Source organism: Xiphophorus couchianus, chromosome 2 (genome assembly GCF_001444195.1).
Source record: "Xiphophorus couchianus chromosome 2, X_couchianus-1.0, whole genome shotgun sequence".
NCBI classification, from domain to species: Eukaryota; Metazoa; Chordata; class Actinopteri; order Cyprinodontiformes; family Poeciliidae; genus Xiphophorus; species Xiphophorus couchianus.
The window spans coordinates 19,057,181-19,076,635 of record NC_040229.1 but is presented as its reverse complement, the minus strand read 5'-3'; the positions used below and the strand labels follow the sequence as shown (position 1 = coordinate 19,076,635).

The 19,455-nt window shown below is 35.9% G+C and overlaps 1 long non-coding RNA gene across 1 annotated transcript in view; it reads left to right on the top strand.

Moving 5' to 3' along the window:
* Positions 1-12,435, top strand: part of LOC114151869 (uncharacterized) — a 51,003-nt gene extending 38,568 nt beyond the window's left edge. Inside the window, exons 2-3 of the long non-coding RNA XR_003597035.1 lie at positions 9,675-9,784; positions 12,313-12,435. This is a non-coding gene — a long non-coding RNA (uncharacterized LOC114151869). The remainder of the gene's footprint in view (positions 1-9,674; positions 9,785-12,312) is intronic.
* The last annotated feature ends 7,020 nt before the right edge of the window (positions 12,436-19,455 follow it).

The following is a 19,455-nucleotide window of genomic DNA, read 5'->3' as shown; positions in this document are numbered from 1 at the left end:
GATAAAATAGCATCTAAAATCATTGAAGCAAAAAAGCAGAAGAATATTTAGCCTCAAAAGATCAACTTGAATTTTAATTACCACTTTTATTGCTCATTGTGTTCTAGTTCTTAACAAATTCATGGCAACAGTTTGTGCTCACAAACTCTATAATAAAGAAATAGTTTTTCTTCCTACATGAGATTTTAGCTTTCTCCAGCTCATCCATAGCAGAAGAGAAAAATCTGTGACATTCCTGTATGATGGATTTCAAACCATTCATGGTGGGCTTTATTGGGTCTTTAATACTGCACAGTGAAAGCTCATGTTCTTACCACTTATCACCACTTTCAGGTATTTTTTTTTACTTTTTGTTCCTTGTATTAACATCTCATAGGTCAGATGCAGATAGCAGACGAAACAGTGTGTATACATGGTCTAATTATATGTTTCACACTGCAAGTTTATCACCAGATTGAGGGACCCAGGCAAGGCCGAGTTATCGTCTGGCCATCTGGACAAAAGTTTCTATAAAGGCCAGGGAAACATATTTCTCTAGCAGACGCAGTAGTATTTGTGTGTAGGGTCATATATAATTGTATAAATTTAATGTGCTGTCTATTCTTATGATGTCTAATGAGACATATTTTTGGAGCCACTGCAAGCACTTTAGCACGGAGTACTTATGTGTATGGTTTTGGTATAATACCTGCTATATCAATATAAAAATGGGGAATTAAATTTCAAGGTCAGATTTAAATCACACTTAAGTCCCAAAAATAGACTTCAATCTTGCTGTTAGGAGGAACTCAAGTCCTAGTCTTTTGCTCATGAATCAGGAATAGAAGCAAGCAAGTAGATTATATAGCTAAAGAGTTTTCTTTGTCTTTTGGGGAGAAGTTGAAACAAAAGAAATGATTTAAAATGATTACTTCACGTGTAAATTCACTTCTTATACATGGTAAACCTTTGACCTATTCAGGGAGTATATAACAGCTGAAGTACTAATAATATTTCAGACCCGATAGCTTGTTTTTTATACTTGGTGAAGTTCTGAAGTTTCGCTAAGAAATAATGTCATAACTTCAAAAGAAACAAGTCTTTGTTTACATTTTTATGATGCGAAATAGAATGTGGAGTTTGTTTTGCAGTTAACCCAGATTCTTGACCTGATTCAAGATGTGTTGATGACAAACACCTAATCATTTCTGTCAGGCTTTATTTCGTGGCTCAAGTGAAGATAAAAGTATAGCATACATGCACACGCAACCCCCCCCACACACACACAAACCAACAACAAGGCATTACGGAGCTATATATTCAACATATATGGCATTTCTTGTTTTTTTTTTATTTGATACTAATTTATATTATAAACTCAAATTTTACAAAAATAAAATAGATGATAGAAGTAATGTCATCTGTAATTCATTTGAACATTTTAGTAAAGAGTTTTACATCTGCAGCATCAAGGGTATGAGAAAAAAATTGTGTCACAACAGATTATTATCTCATTATCTGCTGTACCTGATCATTTAAGCATGAAAATAATTACAACAAAATATGTAAATTCTGTGACTCATGTTAATAAGATTAAGGCAGTGTTTGCTTGAAACATAATCAGTTATATGCAAAAAACATGACTACATTTCATGAGGGAATCTCGTTAAGAGGTAGAATTTGGAGGTTAATATGAAAGTGAAAGGAAAAAAACAGTTTTAAAAGTTTTGCTTTGGTTTTGGCACAGTTGGCATATTTATAGCAGCACACTTAAAACATCAAGTTAACACTGATCAAGGGCCAGTACAGAGATGACTATAAATATATCAGACAAAGCTGCAAATTAAATCTTTGACATTTTGAAAGAGGAAGTGGAGTAGATTGTTTTTTTATTTAATTTATTTACAGTTAGCAGTTTTACTTTTCCATCATTGATACAATGACTGGTGGAGCTTGAATGCTGTTCCTTTTAGTTTTTTGATGTAATATACCTTAGCATGAAAGATTAATTTGCTAAACTTTACAGGGAGTCCAATTTGCCTTGCTAAGTCCCCAAAACTCTTAACAAACTCCATTGGTGTGAGGCATTTGGTGAGGTCAGCATTGACTCAACTAAGAATGGATTTCATTTTGAACAGACTACAATGGGAGCGTGCTGCTGTGGTAATTTAGATTTCACATTTAATAGATGTTTAAGCTTCTGTTTGTTCACTATGAATATTAAATACAACATTGCAGGAAGAAAGTTCACACTGTTTTTAGAGCGTGATCAGTAAATGCCAACTGCTAAAACAGAAACACATGATAATGGTTTTATGCAAACCTGTCTATTTTTTTTATTGTTGTGAATTCTGCACTTTACAGTGTGTTGGATACTATGCATCACTATTACTGGATGCAATTGGTTTTTAACCATCTAATTTGTAATATGAAGTTGGAAGCATCTTGGATAAAAGTTTGTACTGAGAGAGCAGTTAGCATAAACCCCTTTAAAGCTGCAGTACATAATCTTTATTAATAAAAAAATGTCTTTTACATATTTTTCAAAAATGTCACTAAATCGTTACATTTTCTTCTGAAACAGAGAGTCTGTGAAAAATATCGATCTTCCCTGAGCTACTATTGCCATCTGAAGAAAAAAAAAATCCTAAGGCAAATGGCTTCGAACTGTAGTCATACAGTATAATCTGTATATTTATAAGCAACCAGTTTTAAGTATAGAAGAATAAATTTGCACAGGCAGACAAAGACCGGTTACAAAGTCCTGACCTGACAGTGTGAGAATTGAAGGTTTAGTAAGACCAACATTTCAAACTGCACTAATCAAACTATTTCTGTAAAAGTCATAAATTCTAAGATAATATTACAATGCTGCAAACTCTTACAGGGTTACATGCTGGGTTCAATTGATGCCAGAGAGATTTAAGGTGTATTTAAGTTTCTTCTAACTGACCAAGGTTAATTGTGTTTCTAAATCGGTTGATGAAGTATTACTCAACAATACTTACTGAATGGAATACCGTTGCTTCAACAGATGTGGAGATAGAACAGTAACCCCCTACTTCTGGAATAACCTTATTGCTAATGTCAGCCTTCTTTCTGTCTGAAAAAATATTTATATAATGTATTTATTCATAAATGATCAAATATATGCTCATTTATGAACATATAAATGTTCATAAATGAACATTTGCTGCATTTAATATTAACAAGTAGCAAAATGAAGGTAGACATATGATGTAAATTGATTAAATAGCAAAAAAATAAAATAAAATAAATTTAAACTTTTGGAGTCCCTACATTTAATGTTTGTGTAACATAGTTACATAAAGATAGAAGTTTATGCTGAACAATTATGTAGAGACGTGCTCAGCTGTAATTTTGTTGCTTGAACCAACTCTTGAACTTTGACGTTTTCCATTTTCAAAGACACTACTTTATCTCAACTTAAAGGGCCTGCTGGTTTTTATTTAGTTGGAATTAACCTAGTACTGTAATGAAAACAAGGATGTTTTTCTGACATTCATAAAATCAAGGACCAGAATGATACAAGCCAAAGCAAATATGAGGTGTTGTACATTGCAAATTATTGAGAAACTTGTCATGCTGTTATTTCCTGTTTTATTTTAGCTTGAATGATCTCATATTGAAATGGTGTGTTATTGATTAAGATTAACTTGATTATCGAGAGCAGTGAGAAGTATGCTTACATCCTAATTATGTGTAATTGATTCTTTTTTCATACAAATCAATAGGGGTTTCTTAACAAAAATATGTCTTTTTCATGTCAAGACAAAAGTAAAAGGATGACATATTTCAGTGCCATGATGAACAAAATAAGACATTATAAATCATTTCAAAATATTTGTCTTGTAAAATTCAAATGTATTATTCGTTAAAACAATTAGTAAGCAGTAATGTAAGATATAAAAGGTGAAAATACTGTAATAACCAGGGGTGTTCAAGGTGCAGCCCACCAGCCATTTGTGGCCTTGGCAATATTTCTGCTGGACACACTTCAGGATTGGTATGAATTTGACATTCCAACAACTGGAGCTGATGTAGCTGGATGCTTTTGGTAATTTTAGGGTCAGATTTACAAAGATAAATATATATCTTCTTAAATAACAAAGCATTAGGTACACAACAAAGTATTTTTCCTTGTTAAGCATGGTATTTGCTTATATGTTAATAACATTAAGTAGGTCTACAAAGTCTCCGAGGTTTTACTCAAAACTACAATTGGGCACACCCATTTACTGACCTCTTTATTGTTACCCCAAAAACAAATAGATCTCAGACAATGGCTCCATGAGGAGACTGGTCTCTCTACTGGATGGTAGACACAGCTACTATGGGACACATTGACAAAACCAAGACTGTCATGCACTGATGCCACTGGGACCTCTAAGCAGGAAAGGCAAGTGAAGTGTTTCCCTCAAGGACACAGCGACAAAGACAGATGGAGCTGAGGATCGAACTGGCAACTCACAATTACAGAATGAACTCCTACTACTGTTGCCACCATCATCCCAATATATAGTTAATGTAAAAAAAAAGAAAGAAAAAAACAACAGAACAGTATTACATTCCGGGGTAAAACATCCTTAAGTCTGCATACAGTCTGTAGACTTTAGGGAGGGAAGTTGTTCTTTGCGTCATCCACTATTCCTTTTTTTTCATTATGATACTGTAAAAACTGAATGTCTCAAAACACGCAAACTAAAATGTCTCCTACATTATTTACTCATAAACCATTTTTCTCATGATATTTCTATTGTGAATGAAGTAAGCCAGTTTTTTTTAAGCAACACATTTTCTCATATTATGTTAAATTCTTTGGATGCCACTGCATCTGTTATAAACTTAGGTCTTGAACAACAAAAGTCAGGCAAGTGGATAATTAAAAGGTTTTATTTGGGGAAACTAGGTCCATAAAGGGACTATGGTAATGGCGACGTTTTCAGTTGGGGAAGAGAGAAAGGCTGCTGTCACCCACATAGGGGGAAATTACCCATAAAACTCTTTGGTACAATGTTTCTGGATCAGGTTAGTAGCTATTATAGTTTTACTAAATACTTTGTTTTTCTTTTTTGCAAAAGCAAACAAAACCACATTATATTCCTGGTAACTGGAGAAGATTTTCAAGCACTTTATGTAATATTTTTCTTGCACCTAAGCTGCTACATACAGTAGATTCATATTTGCTTGACTGCATTTTGTTTATTACTGCCTGATAACTAAAAAGCTCAGCAATAATACTTTTGTTTATGTTGCTGACACCACCTCATTACATCTGTTCGTAGAATAAAATTGGGCGACTTTTTCGCCTTCCATTGGGATGAGCTTAAAATAAAATCGTCATGCTCCAAACAGCTGCGATATCACCAGACTGAACCAGTAAAGGCTGACAAGAAAATAAATAAATTATAACATCACATACTTTGATCAGCAAAAGGGCCCTTCTACCACTTACTGTATTCTACCTCTTCCTCTGCCCTCCAGAAAATAAGCTAATTCTTGCTCAAACTCAGCTGTGCTAGTTTCAGAATTAGGTCAGACAGTTTTACTTGGGGGATTTTTATGCATAAGGTTAACATACAGAGCTTTTATGCTTTACATTTTTACATGTGTTAAGAGAGTTTAGTCATGCAACTACAGATAAGATGTACCAAAGGTATAGAAATATACAAAGCAGATACAAAGCAAAAAAATAAAATAAAATACATTTAAACTTTTGTCCCTACATTTAATGTTTGTGTAACATAGTTACATAAAGATAGAAGTTTATGCTGAACAATTATGTAGAGACGTGCTCAGCTGTAATTTTGTTGCTTGAACCAACTCTTGAACTTTGACGTTTTCCATTTTCAAAGACACTACTTTATCTCAACTTAAAGGGCCTGCTGGTTTTTATTTAGTTGGAATTAACCTAGTACTGTAATGAAAACAAGGATGTTTTTCTGACATTCATAAAATCAAGGACCAGAATGATACAAGCCAAAGCAAATATGAGGTGTTGCACATTGCAAATTATTGAGAAACTTGTCATGCTGTGTTATTCCCTGTTTTATTTTAGCTTGAATGATCTCATATTGAAATGGTGTGTTATTGATTAAGATTAACTTGATTATCGAGAGCAGTGAGAAGTATGCTTACATCCTAATTATGTGTAATTGATTCTTTTTTTCATACAAATCAATAGGGGTTTCTTAACAAAAATATGTTTTTTTCATGTCAAGACAAAAGTGAAAGAGCCACATATTTCAGTGCCATGAAATTTTATGCATGAAGTTAACATAAAGAGCTTTTATGCTTTACATTTTTACATGTGTTAAGAGAGTTTAGTCATGCAACTACAGATAAGATGTACCAAAGGTATAGAAATATACAAAGCAGATTTGACCAAATTCCCATGACCTCAAAATAAGCCGTCAAAGTAGCCTTATGATTTTCTTTCAAATATTATTTTATATAATTTGTAAAAAATTAACAACAATATAACATTTAGTTTTTCTCTTTACCTAGTACAATTGCAAAATGAAATTGAAAGCATCCTTTTATGGGTTTTAAGGCTATCTGAAATTGAAGCTTTTTTTATTTAGGAATGAAAGGTCCCAGGTCCAATCTGATGTTGTTCATGATACATGAATATTGTACCAGGGATAATATCATGAGTGGCAAGAAAATACTGTGCAACCCTATCACATGAGCTGGTCCTTTCAACAGCAATCAGAGTGTTCTTACCAAAGACACAGGGAAGCCTGTTTGGCAAAGCACAAAGTCACATACGTAGATCCTTTTTTCCCCTATTGTGATGTTCACAATGACAGGTACCACTGGCCAAATGTAGTAGGCCGTGCAAAGTGCACTGATTAACCCAAAATCGAAAAGAAACAATGAAATTATCTAATTAAAAGATACAGATGAGTGTGACATTGGTCTTTGCTCGTGACTCAACCACATCTTTTCATAATAATTAGTTACTTACAGGTGTTTGTTATCTAAAATCTCTATTGTGAGCATAGATTAGTGTGGATTCATAGTTAGCCAGTTTCAAGATGCTGTGTGATAGAATAGATTTCACAGTACGGTATATATTTTTTTTGTTTGTTGTGGACATTGCATAATAGGGCTTACATGTGCTGACAAACAAAATTGAAACACTGAAGTATTTCTTGAGTCAGTCTCACACAAGAAATCCTAATAAACTACAATGAAGTTGACTGTTCCTACATCACAAGAGGGGAATAATTTCATGGAGTACAAATGCATTTGCACAGTAAGCATAGGTTTACTAGATAAATTATATATGTATTTTTTTTTTCTAGTATATTTTTCTCGCATCTCACAAACTAATATACAGTTTGTAAATTGCACATTACCTGACATAAGAATTCAATTATTTTCAAAATGATTTTAAATAAAGATTTTTCTACTCGTACTAAATACAACCCAAGTTAGTACAAGGATTCAGAAGTTAGCAGAGACTTTATTGAGCAGAAAAGCTGACAGAGAAGAGACCTTATTTTAACTGATAAACAATGCTTGGCATTATGTTCTTGGTTAATACTCGGAGTATGGTGCGATATCTACTTAAAGCTTTAGAAAACTTTCCATGATTGTACTTTGTTACACAAGAAACCATAGTAGCTTACCTCAAGGGATGCCATGGATGAGGAGACAGAACAGTAATTGGAGCTGACAGTGATCCAGCCAGTTTGACACATCAGTCACAGTGCATATCATGCTATGTAGCTGCCAGGTATAAATAGGTAGACCAAAGGTCACTACATCACGTTGTAAAAAGTTGAATACCACAGTCAAACAGACATGGAGAGGTCCAGAGTGTGAAGGCAAACTTTGCCACAAACTAGGTTAATTATTTTTTGATGCCAAAAAGCAGGGTTCACTTTCTATTGTATTTTGATTCTTCGCTTATTGCTTTTAAAGGTTGATATATACAACTGTATTGAATGAATAATGGAATTGATTAATTTGATTTTCTGTGGTTTGTAATAGGTTGAGATGCACAAATGCATTAAAGTTATTTTGCTATTATTTTGCTAATATGGTATATTAGAAACTTTTAAAAGCAGCAACACATTTGCCTAGCAGACGTTCCGATTAACAGATCTGTCAAAGGTGAAAGAAACACATTAGTGATTACTGATTAGCACGACTTAGATAAGATGCTCTCTGATACTGTGAGGCTTTCCTTTACCTTCACTACTTCATCCTTTTATTCCTGCCTGTCAGACAGCAGACTGGACAGAAGGTCAGAGTGTCGATCTGTGCCAAAACTCAGAGGATTTTACCCCCTCCCTCTCTGTTTTCTCTCATTTTCCCTTTCATATATGCAAACACTGGACCTCCTAATGAGAGCATGTTACTCCCAGATACCATCTGTTCCGCTTGCACAGTGTTCGAGAAAATAAAGAACATGTGACATCGCTCCAATGAGATTAATCTATCAAAGTCAGAGAGTAGTTAGCCTTTGGAGAAGTGTTCTTCTCTTTTTTTTGTGAGTTTTCTGTGTTAAGTGCAAAAAAGTTCTATATCTATTTAAAACAGACTAAAATTATTTGTGCGACATAAACAAATAATTCCATCTGTAAACAAGAACTGACTGTAATGATCACAGAAAAAAATTGTATCGTAAAAAAGTCTATTTGTGTGAAGAGAGATGCATTCATCCAGAGATGGCTGACCACTGTCTTTCCAACCTGGTGATTCTTTGACGTTGCTGTGTTATTACTACTTAAGGTTGGAGACAAGAAAGATATTTGCTCCCACAAACTTGACTGAAATTCAGTAGGGGCTGATTTCTCTGCTTGGTTGTTTTCCATTTCAGCTGTTTCTCAGCAAACATTCTGCACAGTCACTGTCAAGATAGACATGTCTGCAAGCTTGGTGCACACCAGTGTTATTCCAATCAAATCTAGTCTTGTCTGTGGGCATGAGCATCATCTCTTTCCCAAATAAGAAATGACAGCCCAGAGTGCTGCTCTGGTAGGCCAATCAAAGGACAGCTCCCGGATATCTTATAGTGATTAGGACAACCTAACCTTTGCTACCAACTACCCCTCTTTCTACAGAAAGAGGGGTAGTTGATTCAATTGAGAACATCATGGAACTAGTAGTTAAAGGAGTACATTCAGAAAGCTTTGAATTTCTAACTTGTTTGTTCCTCTATAAAGGATTTGAATAATGTATATCACTAAAAACTAACTTCATATTAAATATGCAATCCAGTGGCCTGGTACAAAACAAACAAACAAAAGAAAAAAACAGCCCCTTGTTCTATGCTGTACTTTGTACAGAAGGTTTGAACCCCCAGCTACTGAGAAATTATTCCTTCCTGGAGACATGGACTTTGTTGGAAGTTTTAAACTGTTAACATTTGGCTGTGATGTATACAATGTGCCAGTTCAGTGCTATGAAGCTTACCTGAAATTGCATGTGCTATGAACAACCATCTTCCACTGCGAAGAGAGAAGTACCATACTGAGCTGAAAGAGGTGGCTGTTAATGTCAATTCAATATTTGAGAGCTAGCTTTCTGCACTTCCTCTTCTCATTCATTTATTATTCACTTTGTTTTATTTTGTTAATTTGTGTTACATTTAGGAAAGCTGCATAACCCATGTTCACTTTAACTTGGTCATGAACTGATGGCTGGATTTTCTCATTTAGGATTTTGTGGAAGAGAGCAAATTTATTGGCTCCATCAGCATCAATAAGTTGTCCAGGTCCAGAGGCATCAAAGACGCCAAGGACCATCACACCACCATGGTTGACTGTAGGTATGGTGATTTCTTTTATTTTTTCTTTTGATTGGGCCATGCTTTTTAAGGTCTATTAATTAACTCACTGCTGTCAGATTGGTTCTGTTTAAGTGATTTCTTGAATCTGCAGGTCTAGCTGCAATCAAATGTAGATGTGGCAGGTGAAGCTGAACCACAGCACATGGTTAATACCAGTTAAAGCATTCTCATCGGCATCACTTTCTGTTCATATTTCTTTTGACTATTTTTTTTGCACAAACCATGCAGGATGTATATTGAGTCAATACTGTCTGTGTAAGCATGTTTATAATAAAGGGAGTGTAATTTTAATAATACTAATACAGTACTGCATGGTTTGGACATAGGTTTGTTGCAACCTATGAACTACACAAAATAAATTGCTGACTAAGTTTGTAAAGTTTGAACAAAGTCCTTTACACATTGAACATGACATCAATTTAAAAATCGAATTTATGCAAAGAGTACTCAAGTAGGACATTAAAATAGGTCTCTAAGATAGAAAACGCAGATCACACCAGTCTGTGAGAGCCTCTGAATGAGAAGAGTCTGTCTGCCAAATGTGTCTGCTGCAAATCACTCCTCTTGCAGCTCCCTCCTGCTACCAGTGAGCTGGTCTTCTGCCATCTTTCACTCAAACTGCAACACAAAGCATAGCAATCGGTACTTTGCTAACACAGACTCCCAGTTTGCCACATTTCCCCAAGCTAGATTCAGCCTCCAGTGTTAAACACACACATTATGTCACTGATCATTTTCCACGGCAGGGAGAGTTTGCAACCAACAGTCACATTCCGCTCCCCTCTCCAACATTGCATTGTCCATCACCCTTCAGCTCCCACTGGACCTCTCCTGCAATCACACCAGACATTTTAACTCACGTTCTTCCCTGTGACTCATGCTTTTCCATGCTCCTAATCCTTTGTCAACAAAATACAAAACCTGTTGCCCTTAGCCAGGTGTGCTCAAAGGTTGTGACTAAAAAGATTAAAACCCATACATGGGTTGAAAACCATTGTTCCGCATGTATAACATGAAGGTCATTGAGTCAAACAGTTAATATTAGCATCTGAGATGTAGGCCCTTCCAATATGCTTTTAATAGGTTTTAGTAGGCCTTCTTCAAAAGTATATTTTTACTTTCCAGTGTGAAATTCAGATAAATGTTCAATACAAATAATTGAAAGCTTCCAAAACAATCCATAAAAGTAAAAAAAAAGGAAATAAGAATAACTCTGTATAGTTTCATAAGAATAACTATGTATAGTTTCATTTTTTTTTTTTTAATGACACCAGCAAGAGTGTTGACAGCTGTACAAAAAAACCCCTGCTAGCCTGTGTTATAAACCTAGACATAAAGCCTAAACCAAAATCCCAGATGGTTATGTTTCGTGGTGGTTTGTTTTCTCTGAGTTTTTAGTTCTGGATGACAGATTTGAATTGACTGCAAATGCAGTGTCTCAATAGCAGAAACGTGAACAAAAGAGGGCTGTTTGAAGCCGCAGCAGCTGCAGCATAAATGGTGCAGTGAAGGAGCAATGGTTTGAAATGTGCTCCCCCGCCATATCACTGCAGAGATGTTAGAAAAGTTTGCTCTCCAACCCCCCTGCCTTTTTTGCTGTTTGTCAGATGTTTAGCTACTGGTTATTCATTTTCATATAATATGCAATATCACATAAAATTATGATCTTATTAGGGGTGGCATCAAAATGTGTTTCTCCTGACGGCTTTCCAAGCACAGTTGATGCTGTAATGTAAAAAAACAACAGATGACGTTATATATTAAAGTAAATTTACATATCAGAGTGTTTCTATAGTCTCTGCTCTCAGTAGAGGGATGGCGACACAGTTTCTGAAACAGCTGTGATCACCCAATTCTCTAGATTAGAGAATAAAATAGAACATATTTATCTCAGTTGTACAGATTAGGCTACATAAATCAGTGGTTTATTTGTAAATAAAATGAGTGCTGGTACACCCCTTAAAGCTGCAGTAGGTATCGTTTATAAACAATATTTTTTATGCATATTTGTTAAAACTGTCACCACCAATGATGGTGGATAAATTACTTTTCAGTAATGATACGTTGTTTCTCCGCCATTAGCACTTTGAGCAGCACATACACAAGCTTTATTGAAATCACTAAGACACTCCTCCTGGCTGTGGTTGTTTCTGACCGGGAGCTGTGCTCTGTTGAGACAGTGAGTAGATCCCAGTTTCTTTAAGTAGGTTAAGTAGGTTATTTTTCAGAAAAGCTGTAAAGTAGCAAAACCTATTCAATTGTGTGATATAATTACATAAGAGCAACTACAATCTATTTTCAACTTAAGATCATTTTTGAATTCCCATATTATTAAAGTTTATTGCTTCATTTAATTCAGCATTTAATTTGATTTAAATTGCAGGAAATTGTACATTTCAGAAAATTGTGCATGTACAGTATTTTACATGGGCATTATAGTGAACTTAAAAAATGTCAAGTGTTGTATACTTTTATTTATGGAATCATGCATCTCTTTTTCTCTTCAGATGCATTATTGAGATATTTAAATCATTCTCCTGGCATCCTGCAACACTACCAAGCCCTCCTCCTGTTGCCTTTGCCTCACGGGAGATCATTCATGCATCACAAATGGAGGCTGCACTAGTAGATCCAGGTCAGAATCTTTCAAAATTTTTGGTTTATGGATAATTTGTGTTATGGTGATTTTTTTCCCTAATAAAAAAATCGAAGTGTTGAGTGTACACATTTTTTTACATGTTGAATGATGGGGTGACCTTGTGGGTACCACATAAGTCCTCGGGGGGGCAAAATTACTTTTCCTGGGTGATTCACTTTGCTTCCCTCCATGCCCGGTTTCTGAATTTTGTAAGTTTTGCTTATCAAATTTCTCACTAATGCCGCTCATTGTTTGTGTGCACATTGATTCTGTCTTTTCACAACAAAACTCGACGGAGTGCCGTAATCCCTTTGTGTGTGAGCAAAGTGCACCATTTACAGACCAAAAGCGAGCACATGCAACTTTTTTTCCCCCATTTGCTTTTGCATGCAGAGCTGTAAGGGGGCATTTTGATGGGGTAACATAGACTGACGTAACACCTGTTACAACATGGGAAAAAGACATGCAATAGTCAATGGAGTACCCTAAGCATTTCCCATCTCTTTGTTCTTTGTATTCTGAATGTAACATTCATATCAAGACTTCTCATGTAGGGGCTCACAGATCTGCAGTGAGTGGGAGGATAAAAAGGTGAGATGGCAAAAGAGAAACTACTGGAATGAGAAGGCAGCAGTTGCTAAGGATACCTTGTGTAATCTGCAGGTCACTAAAGGTTACCAAGAAGGCAGATAGTCAAACTTTACAAGCACTTTGTGCTACTACAAATAAATACGTAGCAGTATGTACGAAGCTACTACGTACATGCTCCTACGTACGTAGACACAAAACACAGTGTTATTCCTTTTTGCACAGTGATCCTATGTATTCTAGCCACACAAAAAGACAGTAAAGAATGTTTTACAGTTTTTATGTAAATACATTTTTTTTGTCTTAGAATTAAGCTATTTTCTTTTGTTTCCAAAGTATTTGCCCTCACTTTTCTCATTGAAGTGAATGTATGTGGTGTGCTGGTGTTTCTATTGTATTCATTTTTTGTTTAAATTTCTTTTATTAAGTTTGACAGTTTTAGTACCCACTATTAAGAACTACTAAAACACAAAGAGGTGTTGACATGTTATTCCCTCAGGCACCAAGGAGCACAAAGATTTTTTTTTAAATCAAACTGACAGATTTCATTTCTTTGTCTCTTGCTATGCTTTTACTGTTTACTACCTTTCCTCAGTTTCAAACTTTTTTTTCTGGATCTTATCCATTTGCCTGCTAATCTATGCACTGTATAGCTTTGTAAGAGAGGCAGTGCGAAATGACAAAAATGAGATGTGTCCAGCTCCCAACCTTTGCTAAATGTTTATAAGTTTGGGCCAGCAAAGTCTTTCTACTCTGCCTCTTTCTAATTATGTAAGATCTGCAAGCTGTCATTTGGTGGAACTGATTTCTGCTAGAAGTTACATAAAAGCCTCGGGCCCCTTAGGATCATGTCTGTGAAGTGTTTGCCCACAATGTGGTGTAATTGCTGCCTTGCAAACTTTTTTGTTACCCTTGAAATAGTTGTTTGTTGTACAGGTTAAACACCTGTCACTATATCTTTTTGCAAAAATTTTTACATGAAAGAAAATGAGGAGAAGGTTGAAATGTTGAAAGTGGCAGGAAAAGGTGGAGGAGACAAAGAGACGAAAACAATGCACCATGTCACTCAGCAATATATTTATACTTACCTATTGAAGACAGAGAAAGGAGCAGTATGAATGAGATTAGATTTTAAATCAGAATGCAAAACAATTGTGCTTTTCAGACAAATACAATGACAAGACATATTGTAATAGCCACTTAGAGGGACTGCTGGTAACACTGATTGTTTGCTTAGCATTGTATGTGTAGGTTATACTGTACTAGTCAGAAAGTGAATAGTGTGCTCTCTAAACTGAGGTTGGAAACAGAAAAAGTGAGCATAATTTGACTTTGACTAGGGCAAACATTTTGGTATCAAGTACCACAGTGCACCTTAGGAATCAAGATGACTCCATGCCTCAATAGGGAAGGACTGTATTCAGTTTTGTTTATATAATGCTAACTCACAACGGGCCCTAAAAAATCTCCAGCCTAATGGGCATGTATTATACTGTGTACGGGTAAATTTTTCTGAATTCCGGCAATTTTGTATGAAAATTATCTTTTATTGATATTATTTTCAGAGAACCTGATTTGAGTTTTAACTGTATACTAATGCAAAATGAGCAGGAGAAAACATGTTCAATGTTATATGAGTTTAGTTTTTATTGTAGTTTTTAAAATAAATTAATGTAATTTTATTCTAATTTACTGAGATATTTCTGTGAATTATGCTCTGATAAGTACACTGTGCAAAATTCACATAGCATAATTCAATGTTCATATTAAAAATCTTTAAAAAGAGTGAAGGAAAATATATAGTAGTTTTTTCAGTAACAAATCATTTTTCATGAATATTAAATAGATTAATCTATTTGACAATAAATAGTTGATCTATGAATACAGACAAAATCGTTAAAGACTAATGATGACCATTTAGCGAGATCAGAAGTGGTAAAGTAATTTCTTTCTGTCCACCATTAAATACTTGTGCCACATCAGGCTCTCTATTCTATTACTCTTTCTGGTGATCTCTTTAAAGTAGCAGTGTCATTTAGGCCTGATGACAAACAAATCTTTGCAGCTCCATCTTTAACCGGTTATTGATTCTTGTTGTCTTTTGTCAAACCGACTTCAAAACGACCTTTCCCCGTGAGAGAAATTGTTAATGTAATTAGCACTGAAACTTGTGTTGTTTAGTTTTTTCAAACTTTCAAGGTGATACCTTGCTTATGGAAACAAAGCTTAGCCTACAGTCTTTATTATGCAATTTTCATGATAGCCCTTGGTAAATATTTTACATTTTGAGGCCAGAATACATAGTATAGATTTGCAAGCAAGAGTTTCAAGATAAGACATTTAAATTCCCTCCAGGAAACTGTCACAGCTAAATAGAACGGCAAACCAAAAGTAGCTTTTAATATACAATTAAAAGTTTAAATATCTGCAAATAGCGCAGCGAGGAGTGGTTAGAAGGAGAAGATTGTGGAGGAGTAGGGAGAGGTTGTCATTATCTCCTCCAGCAGCCTCAGCCTACACCTATAGGCTATACTAGACTGGGGCAGGCCTCATTGACTAAAACTAGGAGCTGGTTCCACAAGAGAGGGGTCTGACAACTAAACAAACTGTCTCCCTTTTTACCTTTAGAAATCCTAGCATCCGGCAGTAAATCTGCAGACTGGGAGGCAAGTGGTCTGTTAGGAACATCTGGACCAATCAAATCTCTGATGTATGATAGAGTTGATTATTAAGGTTTTATATGTTGCTTAATGGCCTTGTATAAATTGTCTTTAAAGGCTAAATACAGAACAAATCTGCATAAACAGTTGGATCAGTGTAAATTGTTAGACTTTCTGCTCAAGTTGAAATGATTCTCTCAAATCCAGCTGGAGATCCATCTAAGACCAACATCAGGGGGGGGATGTGTTAATATGTGCAGCATTGTAATCCTAGGTCCCCATGGTAGCCAAAATCAATTATGTGATGAGTAGCAGAAACTTTTGAGATCTTTAAATCATGGGACTGCTGTTATAGCAGAACGTTATGTTAGCAGACATAATAAGATATAGATACAGGAAGTTTGCCACATTTCAACCCAAGTTAAAATACTGCAAACTTTATGTATGTTGCATATTTATAAACCATTCAAAATGTACAAGTCATGTTTTTATTATTCAGGTGGAAATATATTGCTTTTTTGGGGGGTTTTGTTGTGTCTGTTTATTTGCCCTGTGGCAGGAAGCATGTAAATGAATGGCTCAGATGATCCCTCATGTGCCTGAGCAGAAACACAGCAACCCAGAGGATTAGAGACAGAGAGGATCTGCAGTCACATCCAGATGCTGCAAATCTGTTCCTTGCCTCAAATGCGTAAAGGTACGGCATTGTCTGGAGTGCTGCTTGTTTTGGTTCAGCAGAGACATAGCCAATGAGATAAACAAGCTGAAACTGAGGTTCCACCAAGTCTAAATCTGCTATGATACAGGATTACAAGGTTTATGTCATGCTTAGAGCTTTATCCTCTGATTGTCAGTCAAGATTTTCCAAGTGGCAAAGTAAGCCTTTAATGGCTGTGCATTAATCAAAAATTCTAGCTGGAATATGGGGGCTGTGAAAGATCTGCAGAATACTAATGATCACTCGCAATACACTGAGGTGTGGTGGAGTTCTTCAGACTGATACTGTTGTTTTTGGAAGATAATGCAGTGTATGTTGTGTTTCATTCAAAATAGCCCACAGTAACATTAACCCAAGACAATTGTTGTATACCAGTGGTCCCCAACCTTTTTATTACCGCGGACCGGTCAAGACTTGGCAATTTTGCTGCGGCCCAGGGGGCCGGGGGGGCACAGGAGGAGGAACCGTCAGATAATGCTTCTGCATGTTAGTGTACCCGCTAAAGCCTTTTTTTTTTTTTGCCCCGATTTTCCCTTTACGACCATCTTACAGTGTGTGGTGTGTTACTTGGTGGTGTGTTGTATATTAGTGTCAATATGCCCGATTCAAAATCGGGCATATTGAACATTGTCTTGGCCCGATTATCGCAGCCTGTGGGGTTTTCCCTGACTGGGAGCAAGAACGCAGCCTGTTGAATGTGACAGGTAGCCAATCAGAAAGCGCGGTGACGGAGCGGAATCTCAAACAGTTGACATGGCAACTGAGAGTCCGGTGGACATCGGAAGTGATATGTGGAAATGTTTATTACTATATGTAAAGGTCATTTTTATATATGTTTATCATATGTGGCTATGTTTATGTTTATTTTGCTGCTTGTGGGCTCAATGTTGGCGGGCAAGACGTAACCGAGAGAATCCGGTTAAAGGATTTTCAAAATAAAAGATAATCCAGACTCAAATAATACATAAAACGGAAATATTTAATTGCTTCTTGCGCGGTCCGGTACCAATTGGTCCGGTCCGCGGCCCAGGGGTTGGGGACCACTGTTTTATACAGCATCAGAATTACAATAAGCTAAGATCTTAAGATATTTTTTTATTTACGCTGAAGGTTCGTAATGCCAGGCATAATTCTTTGGGTTACTCATCTGTTTCAAAGGAAACATCTGACCTTAATTGTGCTGAAAATTTGCTATGTACTACAGATGCATTAACACCATGTTCATGTGCTTTATGACTGAAAAATATCTAAATTCTTCTGAGGAAGACAACAAACAACTAATGGATTCAAGCTTAACTTCTATGTGGCTCAGACTCCAGCAGAATTGTACCTCATGTTCACATTTTTTTCATTATTCACAGTGATAAATGTTTCCAATTGTTACATGGGAAATGGGGAGCCATTAAGCTGGTGCATGCTTCATTTTCTCATTATCTGGTTTGTCATCAAAAGACAGAATTTTATTTTCTAGTCCTTCCTTTTTTGGTTAGAGTTCAGTCCCTATATCCTGAAACCATACATACTCAAATAGTAATCATACAAATTGGAACTAGTTTAGATGTTGTCTTGGAATTACATTTTAAAATTTATTTGCATAGTTACAGTTATCTTTCTAAAAGAGAATATGGGATTCTTTAATAGTGACTTAAAAATAAAAGATTATTGGAAGATGTGTTGCACACTCAAACAGAAGTGATGTTGAGACATGCGGTGGTTGTAAATTTCCATTACTTTCCTTTTTATCTGAAAATAGAAACAACATTCATAAATCCGACGTGCGTCACACTATGGCTTCTATGTACTACTGAGCTTCTTCAACACAGAAACGTAGCTTAGCTAGCTTAGCTATCTCAGTCTCCACTGAGATAATCATATCTCCGTTATTCATACAGCAACATAGATTTATGAAACTTTACCACTTCATGTTACAAACATACAATGCCTTTTGGTAACTTTTTCTCTACTTCGGCTTACCTGAAAATACAAACAACATTCATAAATCCGACGTGCGTCACACTATGGCTGCGATGTACTACTGAGCTTCTTCAACACAGAAACTTAGGACCCAAGGCTGCCCTAAGCGCCTGTTCAAAACTGATGCCTTTCTAAACTCATTTCCCTCTCATCAGCCAGAATAGTTACCAACATATATGAATGTTCAGCTTAACATGGACAATGAAACACAGTGCTTTTTAATAACAAAACAAAATATTCAGAGGAAAGAGAATAGAATCATATTTTAATGGAAGGGGGTGGGGGGGTTCCTTGATCTAAAGTTCCCAGCAACTGGTCCCCCACAGATGATAAATTAAGTAAGTTGAAGGTTCAAAATGTCCTAAGTTACTATAAGCTATATCACTTGGTTAAATTGTGTTTAACCATATGTATCATGATCCATAGCACACGGTTTGCCTTGCCTAATTTATTTGGTGCTGCTCTCTATCAAAATTTACAAAGCAGCATATTTCAGCTGCTTTACATCATCTTTGCATCACTGACTTCTGACACTTAAACCACAAACGATTTTGCATACAAGGCTAAAAGAAATTTGTAATTTCTTAATGCATAACTGTGTGTGTAATGTCTGAAAGTATGTCAGATCAGCTGGCTTTTGGCAAACAGTATGTTGATATCAATACGTTGAGCAATAATTCACTCTCTATTGCTGGAGCTTTCCCTTAAATTGTAAATTAGATTTTGATTAACCTTTTAGCCACAGTGTTCATGTTATACTCTGGGGCTTCTCATGTATAATGATTTTTGGTAATTCTATAATGCTTTTTTTTATATTAAAAAACAAGAACAAAAAACAAGGAAAGCTTTGACGTACCAGCCTCTTGCCCAATGAGTGCTAAACACAGGCACTAGCCCTTACTGCAGGAGGATCCTGGAGTACTCAGTGAGAAGAACTGAACACAATGTTAAAAAAGCAAACTCCATGCAGTAAGGCTTTGGCTGAGATTGGAACCCAGTACCATCTTGCTGCTAGGCAACAGTGCTAAAAACCATAGCACTGTGCAGTCCATGTTGGACTGGGACCAATCTG